Source organism: Lepeophtheirus salmonis, chromosome 5 (genome assembly GCF_016086655.4).
Source record: "Lepeophtheirus salmonis chromosome 5, UVic_Lsal_1.4, whole genome shotgun sequence".
NCBI classification, from domain to species: Eukaryota; Metazoa; Arthropoda; class Copepoda; order Siphonostomatoida; family Caligidae; genus Lepeophtheirus; species Lepeophtheirus salmonis.
This window is the reverse complement of record NC_052135.2, coordinates 16,468,094-16,478,899: the sequence shown is the minus strand read 5'-3', so window position 1 is coordinate 16,478,899 and position 10,806 is coordinate 16,468,094. Positions and strand designations below refer to the sequence as shown.

At 26.2% G+C, this 10,806-nt stretch overlaps 1 long non-coding RNA gene across 2 annotated transcripts; it reads right to left on the bottom strand.

Annotated features, from left to right (window-relative positions):
* Positions 1 to 486: 486 nt before the first annotated feature.
* On the bottom strand, positions 487 to 10,213 carry LOC121118001 (uncharacterized). Of its 2 annotated transcripts, none has more exons than XR_005864303.2 (4): positions 9,590 to 10,213; positions 9,351 to 9,509; positions 2,553 to 2,701; positions 487 to 2,483 (listed from the first exon to the last, which is right to left on the bottom strand). It is a non-coding gene; the product is annotated as an uncharacterized lncRNA (long non-coding RNA). The 2 variants fall into 2 exon arrangements; XR_011780027.1 differs by having other exon boundaries at positions 9,351 to 9,530; positions 9,590 to 9,991.
* Between the last annotated feature and the right edge of the window lie 593 nt (positions 10,214 to 10,806).

Here is a 10,806-nt window from a genome sequence, read left to right as displayed (position 1 = left end):
CTCAAGTGCATTTTTGTATCTACCTTTATATGTAACTGACGTTCGTAGTCACAGACTCAAGATTCTAATTTAATACAGCCTTACTACGCGGAACAGTCCATTGAAATTGCTCTTTCGTCTCTATGTATATATTGTTTTATGAATATAGCCTTTATCATGCAAGGCTTAACATCAACATTAGTCTGACCGTGTTGAACAGGTTAACACATTGAGTCTGCTGTCCCAACAGACAAGTGGTCCCAATTAGCGCAAATTAAGTCATTTTTTACATGTGAACAGTTTTATTATTGTATAATAATTGGATTCTGCTATATTTTTACAAATTTTCATCGACAGATTCTTTCTTGATTATAACTTGTGCAAAGGTGTTAACCATAACATTTCAAACTGTAACATAGGTCCTTTTTTTTTCTTGGAGAACTGGTAAAAAATAAATAGTTAACCTGTCCTAAGCCCACTGCCCAAAAATTAATACAAAACTATATATTTTTATCAAATGACACGTATTCTTTATTAACTAATAAGTCATTTTATACAATTTAACAAATCAAAATATAGTGTTAAAATAAAATTGAATTAAAGTAAACGCATATTTAATTAAATAAATTACACAACAATATCATAAGGAATACAATTAATTAATTAATATATATCATAAAATAACAAGCAAAATATATATAGATGTAAGCAAAAATTAAAATACAAACACGACATTGTAATTTTGGAATATTTAAAACTAAATTCTGAATGTATATATGTTTGAATTGTCACAGGTACAAAAATAATAAATAATGATTCAGAGTAAGATTTTCTTAAGAGTTAAATTTTTATGTATTTTCAATTAAAATTATTTTTTTTTGTTACAAAAATATATAGTGGAAATTTAATTAAATATATGATTTTTTTGTGGGTTTGGTTTTATAAAGGGAAGGTTGAAGTTGGTAAAGGAAAGATTGTTTTCTTAAATTAAAAAAAAGGAAAATATATAAGTATATAAAAAGAAAAAAATTATTTATGCGTTTTCCATGCACGAGAGAACAGATAGATATTGTAACAAATATTTTTTTTTAAGAAGCTGCCTATAACAGGAAGAAAAAAAAAGAAAGACATGATGTTTAATTAGAAAACAAAAAAAAATTATGAGGAATCCATCATTTATGTATTAACTCTTTTTTTTTAGGTCACATTGCCTAAAAATATTTGTAATTTTTTTTCTTATATAAAAATACTAGATTTTGTGTATAAATAAAATGATTATAAGATTCCTCCACACTAATCTTTGTTTTGTTCTATGATTGTACTGTGGTGCATTCCGTTTAATTTTTTTATAGAAAAAAATTTTGAAAAAAAAAATTGAAACATTAGAAATTCATAGGGAAAAGAAAATTGGTTTACCTTGTGTCATGTGTCAGATTAAAAGAAACACAAATTCCAAGGGATTTGTATATGTTTGTTGAGTCATCCCACATGGAAGTCAAATTTTGAAGACCAACAGTGTTGTACAAAAAAACTTTTTCGAAAAAAACAATTGACATTGAATCATGATTTTCTTATAAAAAAGGAAAGGTCATGTCAAGGAGAAAGACGTATGGTAAACAGAAAAATATATGGAGATATATATAAAGTATATATTAAAATTGAAAAAGCGCTTTTTTTTTTTTTTTTGCATATATATCTTTTTTTCGCAAACAAGGGAATATAATAATTATAATATAATATGAATAAAAAATCGACTCGTGAATGATTCTCGCATAACGCAAAAAAAAAAAAGATTTTTTAGTTTTTCAAAGACGTTTTTTGAGATGAGTAGTGAAAAAAAATAATTTTTTTTTCATCTACAGAAAGACAAATTCATAATATCAAAAATATAACACTCATTTTTTATTAAAAAATTATATATATAGATTTTTTTTTGTTTGTTTTTTTTTTTTTTTTGCTAAAAAAATTTCAGAAAAAAAATCGTATCACAAAAAGGGTTAAATATTTATTTGTTCAATGAAAGAGTGTTTTATAACTATCATTTTATATGATTATATTTGTTATTATTATAATATATAAGATATATTTGTACTATCGATGAACCATTTATGGTATAAAAGAGAAAGAATAAAAATCAAGAAAAAAAAATGACATTTCCAAAGAAGGAGTTTAACTCACATAGATAATTCAACATATTTTTTTTAATGAAGAAGTAATATTTGTCTAGCTGCCAATGAATTATGAAAGATCGGGTAATAGTTAATTCATGAATTATTTTTTTTTTTAAAGATTTAAAAAAATCTCACTCTGAAATAATGATTATTGATGTGTAATTTTTTTTGCGTTTAATAAATTAATTATGTACATAAATGGAGAGAGAGGATGAAACAAAAAGAAAGCTATAATAATGCTTGCAGCAACTAAAGCTTTTAAAATTTCTGGCCACATAGCATCAAAAAAATATTATTCTGACATAAAGATTATTAATTTTATTGTAAACGTACCTGAAAAAAGACAAAAATTAAATTAAAAATATTAATGAAATAGGTGCAAAATGTAAGACTTTGCCTTACCGAATTAAATCCCTCAGTCTGTTAGGCAGAAAGGTCATTTATCAAGAAAAAGTTGTCTTATTCAATATAAGCTTTATTATAAGCTCTTGATCAAGTAGTAAGCTGGTTTTGATGAATGGTATGTAAGGTATTAGAGCTGAGAGATTGAGCTGGAACATAAAACATAGCATACAATTACGATACTTTATAACTCGAGTAGTAAAATACATATTAAGGGTTGATTACTTTAGGTCTTTTATGTATATTGTATTGTATATACAGTCAATTACTAATTTGATGAATTATTTGGAATATATGAGTTTTAAAAAAACTGGTGGATGAAGATTAATCACTTGAAATATTGAGATAAAACTGGGCAAAAAAGTTATAACATGTACAAGGGGCTGATTATTTTGTTTCAACATCTGTATTGATTTGGAAGTAAAGCTTGTTACAAGCAAAATTATTCTTTCAGAATCCATGAGTAAAATGCAATAGATGGGGAAGATAAAACAGTAGATAATATGTACAACAGAGTAGAAATATTATTTCCTTTATTTGTCTAACTCTTCTACTTTGTTTCTCTTTAATAAAACTTCACTGTGTAAAATGTTTTTGACTTTTATTAATATTAAATAGTTACGCTCCCTTCTTAATGTTTAGCACTATATTAGAAAAATAGAACTTGTCAGTAAGCATAAATAAATTAAATACCAATACAAATACATTTACTGCCTGATTTAGTAGTTTTGTAGTTTCATTATACCAATGAAGCTAGATTATTTAAAATTGATTGTATTACATAGTATTTAATCTAGAAAACGAACCATTATTTGGTGCACTATTCTCTTCTATTTGTAGTTGCCAAATTTTAATTTATTCTACATTTCACTTGTATTTACAAATAAATATGTCACTAAATGTCAGTCTAAGTTTGTAAAACATATAAACTTAGACAGTAGATTGAAAGCCAAGAAATGCACCTTTAAATGTCGCTTAAATGCTAGTAAATCGGATTAGTCTGTAATATCAAAAAGTGGGAATGGATCAATTTGTTAAAATATTGAGTTAAAAACAAGGAGAGTTCATTACTTTACATTACGGAATACACTTTTCTATGTAAAGACTTTTGACATTAAATTTGGAGTTTAAAAAAATGTACGCAATGGGGGTCCAATCTCAAGCCAACAATAAAACATAAGGACAGATTACATTAAGTTTTTAATAGTACTTTTAAATTTGGTACTAATAACTAATACTTGGACCAATACCAAAAATAAAATTAGTTATTTCTGACCTGATTTTTTTTAATGAATGTTGAACGATATTTTGACCCAAATCGTGATCATAGACTTAAAAAATGAATTTAATCGTTTTCAATCAGTCTCAATATAAAGAGCGATTTTCTCCCCTCTTATGATTTATGAGTTGTCTATATATCATTTATATTTTCATATGACGTTATTGTGCTGAATTTTAAATAATACCAATATAGACTAAATTTTTTGTGAAACCAACCTCGACTGAATATTTCTTTGAGACCAAGCTTTTTTTAAGCACTGAATTAGTCGGGTCCACAAAAAACAATCACGGTATCAGACCGGTATAGGATTTTCAGACCGAAATTGTAATTATTATTAGGCTAGATTAATTTAAAGGTATTGTTTGACAATCACTTTGGAATTTAATTTATGATTATATTTTTTTCTGAATGCTTGTATAATTACATAAGAAGTAACAAGTTACTTTTTGTAGAATAAGGGGGAATGAGTAAGCAAGATTCAAAGGGGGATTTTGAAGCCATGCAGTAATAGAGAGAAAAAAAGGATTCTTTTATCATGTACGAACATAGGTAAGATACATATTTTCAATCAATAAAGTCTTTTGTACACTTCTATTGTTAGTATATCTTGCAAATCATTATTCTATTGTATAAAGATATATGCATTTAAGAAAATTAAATATATATATGAAAGTTAAGATGGCGCTAATATTATTATTATATTGTTAATGAATAGGAAAAAAAAGGAAAAATGACCATCACCCATACATAAAAGAAAATCATTTTTAATTTAAAGCCAATTATTTTTGTAGCATAATTATGTTTGTTTTTTTATTAGAAAATTTAGTAAAACCCGTTAATCTAGCTAAGTAATATTATTGATTTTTGGTCTGAAAATCCTGATATTGTTGGAAACAATTTTAGTAGAATGATACAATTTAGTCCTTTGAACAAGTTCGGTCTTGACCATTATGAAAGAATAATTTAGTCCAGATCTGTCACACAAAAAAATACGTATGGATTGGTATCATTTAAAATTCAGATTAGAAGGATAAATGCCCACAATAACGTCATATATGCTAAATAAATTGCATAAATCATATTTTCACAACAAGTAAATCCGTATAGGTGAGACATTAGGTTAATAGATTCAGACAAAAAAATAGGTCTATATATTGAGACTCAAAATATTGGTCCACAATTTGAAGACATTAAATTTCAGTCTACGGTCTAACATTGCGTCTTAGACAAAAAATATCGTTTAAATATATTATATATAATCTTATAATTTACCAAGATCCGTCAAAACACTTATAAGATCTGCATACCTACACATAAAGTAAAGAAATAAATTGGGTATCAGTTATTTTCCTGATATTTGTTCAATACTGATTTTGTGTTGCCACACCACATTTTTTTGTATATGTAAAAAAAAGCATCATATTTATTTTGAAATTAATAAATATACAACTTTTACTTACGATACGAAAAGAAGGCAAAATCTTGTATGTTTGTTTGTATGTACTTACATACATACAAACAAACAACGTATGTCTATTTATTAAACAGTTGTGCAATTAATTGGAAAAGGAATACTTTTCCGTCTGACTGTCTGTCATTCAATTTGTAATAATGATTTAGTAGATGCCACTTGGAGTTTTATTTTTATTATTACATGTACATATCCATGTAAGTACATGGAAGATCCGTCATCATAGGCATTTGTGTTGTCGTCAGTCAAACGAAGGAAGAAAAAAAAATTATAAACTTTTTTCTTCTTCGTATATTTAAGAAGACTTTTTTAAAGAAATATATATATGTACAATGTAGTAATCACGGAGCTGTCACACTCAATATACATAACACTTTAACTATAAAATAGGACAGAATCAATCAATATATTATGTATATAATATATGATATTGATTGAATGAATTACACATATGTATAGTAAACATTGAGTTGGGTAGTAATGTTTGAGTTTGTAGTATATTACTAAATTACTTTTCTAGTAACTAATAGAATAACAATATTATTTTTCTATAGGTTATGCAACGATATTACTTTTTAATTGAAAAATATATAATAAATTATCATATATAACTTCATTAAATGTGTTATTACTGAAGTTATTAATAAAATGTCTTAATCCAAATGAGAAGAGTTTAACTTTGTTATGTATATAACCTATTGTTTATGTCAGATATAATATGAGAGTTTTGAGTTATTTTTTAAATTGAAAGTTGAATAATGAAAGATGCTACTGATATGTTTTATTATTTGTACGAATACTAAATTATTGAGAGACTGTGAACCAGAGGATAAATAGTTTTTTACAGTATTTGGGAAGAATAAGTTTAGAATATAGATTCGACGATGCAAAATTAGAAACTATTGCTTACTTTATGCCTGTTTTATTATTGTATATGTGTAAAAAACTATGTTTTCTTATTTTATTTAGTACCTCCAGGACCAAAAATAACAAATAATTTAAAAATATAGTACAACAGAAAATGTAGTTGAACTTAGTTTTTTTAATTTACAAATATTCACTTAATCATTATTCAATCTAAAAAAACTCACAGAAGGGATTTTTGAATTGTTCATCTCCTAAGCAAATATTGAAAAAATACGTCTTACATAACGTAAATTAATATTACTAAGTAATACAACTAAAATACTTTTCTAAGGAGAAATATGTAATAAGAATATTCATTACTCAATGAAGTAATATTATCAAATACTGAATATAACTAATATAGTAGAGATAATTCAAAAAATGCTTTCGTATACTGTACAAACATAAGAAAGGTTGCGTGAGTTTAGGATACTCGACTGCTTTATTGCAAGTACATGCAATTAGTATCTTTATGTTAGCTGTTAAGTTTACTTTTACTATTACCCCTAATTAGTGTCATGATTGGGTGAACTTGAATGGGATCAAAAAGTAATCCATACCATTTGACAAATAAAATAAAATAAATATGTATTTTTTACTCAATTTATCGAAAAAAATATTTTTTCACCCCAATATAACTCGTGTATTGTGTCCTTAAATATGTCTTCATTAATATACCTATGATCGAATCTTGATCAAATATTGCTTGAAATCAAAACTTTTGAAAGACATGTATATTCTTTTTTTTTGCAATATTATTCAAAAATTATTGACACTATAGAACCTATAGAACACCTAAGAACTGTAAGCAATTCCCATCTTATTTAAATGAAGAATAACTTAGCATAATTGGCTAATCTTAAAAAATAATTTTAAACTTATTGATATTTCTGGTCCGTTTGGAGGAGAGGTTTGAGATGAGAGGTAGAATAGATATCACAATGTTTTAATGTAGAGGTTGCGTGGTAATTATACTTCCTCAAAATGTATTCAAAAGTATACATATATATATATACATACAATCGTTATCCAAAGATAACAAATAAGCCACAAGACATTTCGGGATTTCTAACCACGAGCAACAAACATCTGGACCAGCTCCCTTAGGGCTCTTAAAACGCACATGGGCACAACTGATACATAGATACAAAAAATTTAATAATATAAACATATTAACATTAGAGGCATATATTTCTTGACCATTCTATATCTGTGGTACATCAATGTAAAAAAATCTTAAACGAAAATGAGAAAAACAGCCCATTGGTTCATATAATTATTTTATTCAATTACATACTATGTATTCATACTTTTAAGACTCCCATGAATTTTAGCTATATTTAATAACCTTTATTTGATTTAAGAGACTTATATTTGACACAATATGGCCTTTTAGATAAAATCAATCAATTTATCATCTATTAGTGTTACTGTCAATTTGGCCTTCTTTAATGACAATGCACACAAAGGTTTAGTTTGAATAATTTGTTGAAGAATACAAATGTAATCCATGCTCATTTTCAGCTTGCTTTTGTATTGATGGGACACATATGTAGTTAAACATAACTCAGAAATCAATTATTATGGAATCAAGAAGTCTATTATATAGACCCAAAAGGGACTTTGCCAAATTATACGAATAATCGTATTTATAGCCCAATATGTACTACACCAAATATATTTTGAACAGTTACAAATTACACTACTTAATATCAGTAATATTTTCATTTTTTTTATTTTGTAGTCTCGTTATTGTTTTGTTATTATTTCTCACTCTTTAAAAAAAATGTATGGACTAATTTTTTCATTCCTTTTTAGTAGTGTGTATGTAATATGTAGTTTGCTGCTTTTTTTTCTTAATATTTACATGAATAAATTATACATATGAATATTCGTAGATATGTATTTTAAAGTTTATAAGACAATATGTGACTTTACATAGATGTGTATGTATTGTGTATACCACAGTTTTATAAAAAAAATCATATTAATAGAAAAAAGCATACAGTATTTTCATATATAGTACATTTACTTTTATGATTTTTATTAAAAGCCACAATAGATGAATAAAAAATGAAGATAGTATTATGAGAAAAAGAAACAATTAAAATGAAGAGGGAAAAATGACATTGATATGACCTTGGAGTTTTTTTTTAAATTCCAAATTAAATTTTGATTTGATTCTCAAATTTATTTATTTAATTTTTTTGGTACACATTTTTATTGTTAGTTTGTTTTTTTACATAAAAAAAGAATTGAAGTCTTTGGGTATGTTCTACGATTATCTACTATTGACAAAAAAATGGAAGGAAATAATTAATGTAGGAGAAAACTCATTAAAAAAAATGTTCATTCTTCAAAATATAGTATTTTATAAAAGATAACTATTTTGAGCGAATAAACAGTCTTTCAAAAGTCGTTAAAGACTTTTCCCTTAATTGATTATTTCTTTCCATTTTTTGAATAATATATAATTGCAGAGCACACCAAGAGACTGTTAACTTTTTTATCTGTCATAAACAAACGAACAATGCAAAATGGGAGAAATGGACAACATTCGTTATTGACAAATGTTCCAAGATAATAGAAAATAAATTAAGAATCAAATCAGAATTGACATTGAAATTACAAAATAAATGTTTCCGTTTTATCACTGTTAATAATATTGCTTTAAATCATTAATATTTCATCATTTTCCTCGTGTTGTTTTTAAACGTTTACATAATGTCTTTTTTTTTGCTTTTTTTTGTTTTTTTACAAAAAATTGATAAATAAATATAAACTATTTCAACCATCATTTATAAAAAGGTAGAAAAATATTTCCTATTACAAAAACAATTTACACTCGTGCAATATTTGAATTATTATGGATCGTGGTTTTTTTGTTTTTTTCTAAATTAAGTTGTTGTTTTTTTCGATAAGAGTTTATGTTTCAACGACCAAGGCCCAAAATCTGTTTATAAATTCAAATACTGCTGTGTAGAGACTATATAATATATATAAATATACCGTGTACTCTTTGGACAATGTTTTTTTTAGTTACATCTGATTTTACGTAACATACCCACCCCAAAAAAATACATTTATATAATTGATGGCTTTACAAAAATATTATGTATTTATATAACTAAAACCTTACCCAAAATATATCCGTGAAGGAGTCACACTTTTTTTGGCCCAAGAGAAATTATCACATATGATGGTTATGTTATACCTTACATAATCTGTTGATTTTTTTATTTACATAAATGATTTTTGAAGAAATCCTTTTAGCTTTGCTTGTATCTACATTAGGAGCCTTTAAATGAAGAAAAGAAGGCTTTTTAAACAGTGTTTCCGTATTGATTACGTTTATTTTATTTTATTAAAGCGACTTACCTTTCGGATTTGTTTTTGAGTGTGTATACATATATGTGTGTTTTGCCATCATCACAAATGGTTGAACACAATTATTTCTTTCTACTTAACAAAGTTATATCACGAAAATTTAATAAAAAATGAGTAAAACTGGGTAAATCACGATAACCGATAAACAAATATTATATACATTTGACGATGCATATATAGACATTTATATATACAGTTTTGAAGGAAGGGATGATTCGAATTAAGGAAGGAATCGAATACGAGGAGGAAGAAGAAGAGTTCGAAGAATTGGAGCTAAGGGAAGCTTCTCTCTCTCTTCCTCCTTCCTTCCTTCAATCCATCCAACTACTTCCTTCGGGGTTATTTAGATCTGCTTCATCTTCTTGAGAGAGTTTTAGCAGACTGACATTACATATTAAAAAATTTATGATTTTTTCGTGGTGTTTCTAAAAAATAAAAATAAATAAAAAAACGCCGTCGACGTCTGAGGGGTGTGTGGGGGAAGCGGGAGCGAGATTCAAGGACTACAGACACAAAATGCCTTCATGCCCACAAGTCTTCTAATATATATACGAGTAATACTTATAAAATAACCTTAGTAGTAGTATGGAGAATATGTAGGAATATCGGCGAGTCTTCAATGAGGAGAAGAGAAGAAGAAGTAGAAGAGGGGGGAGAGAGAATGAAAAAAAGAGTGACTAGGGCACCAAGGCGCGTGTGTGTGTGTTAGTCAATATATACATATATATAATAATAGTTGAACAGAGCATAATTTTAAAAATTTCAAATAAGATCCCTTCATCATAAATACATATATATATGTATTATATTAGAATGTACAAAATAATTTTGTCAAAAAATACTTATGTAGATAAAAAGACGCAAAAAGTAAAATTCAAAAACTACGAAAGAAATATTAGTTATGGAGTCATTTTGTATCCTTTTTGGGTTTTGCATAAAAAATTATAATAGGTTGTGCAACTACTCGATTCTCCTGTTACAAATGCAGTTCGTCAACATAAAAACAATTTCGAATAAAAATAAAGTAAAAGAGGAAATTCCAAATTATTTTTCATTTCATATGTTGTGAACCCAATATTCACTTTACGTATTTGAGTCAATTATAGGCTTTTTATTTGGGGGATGTGTTAATTTATCATAGAATTTTACCTAAATTATAGAACTATAATTATGATTTTAGAGACTTATATTGACCCCAAAATAGCCTT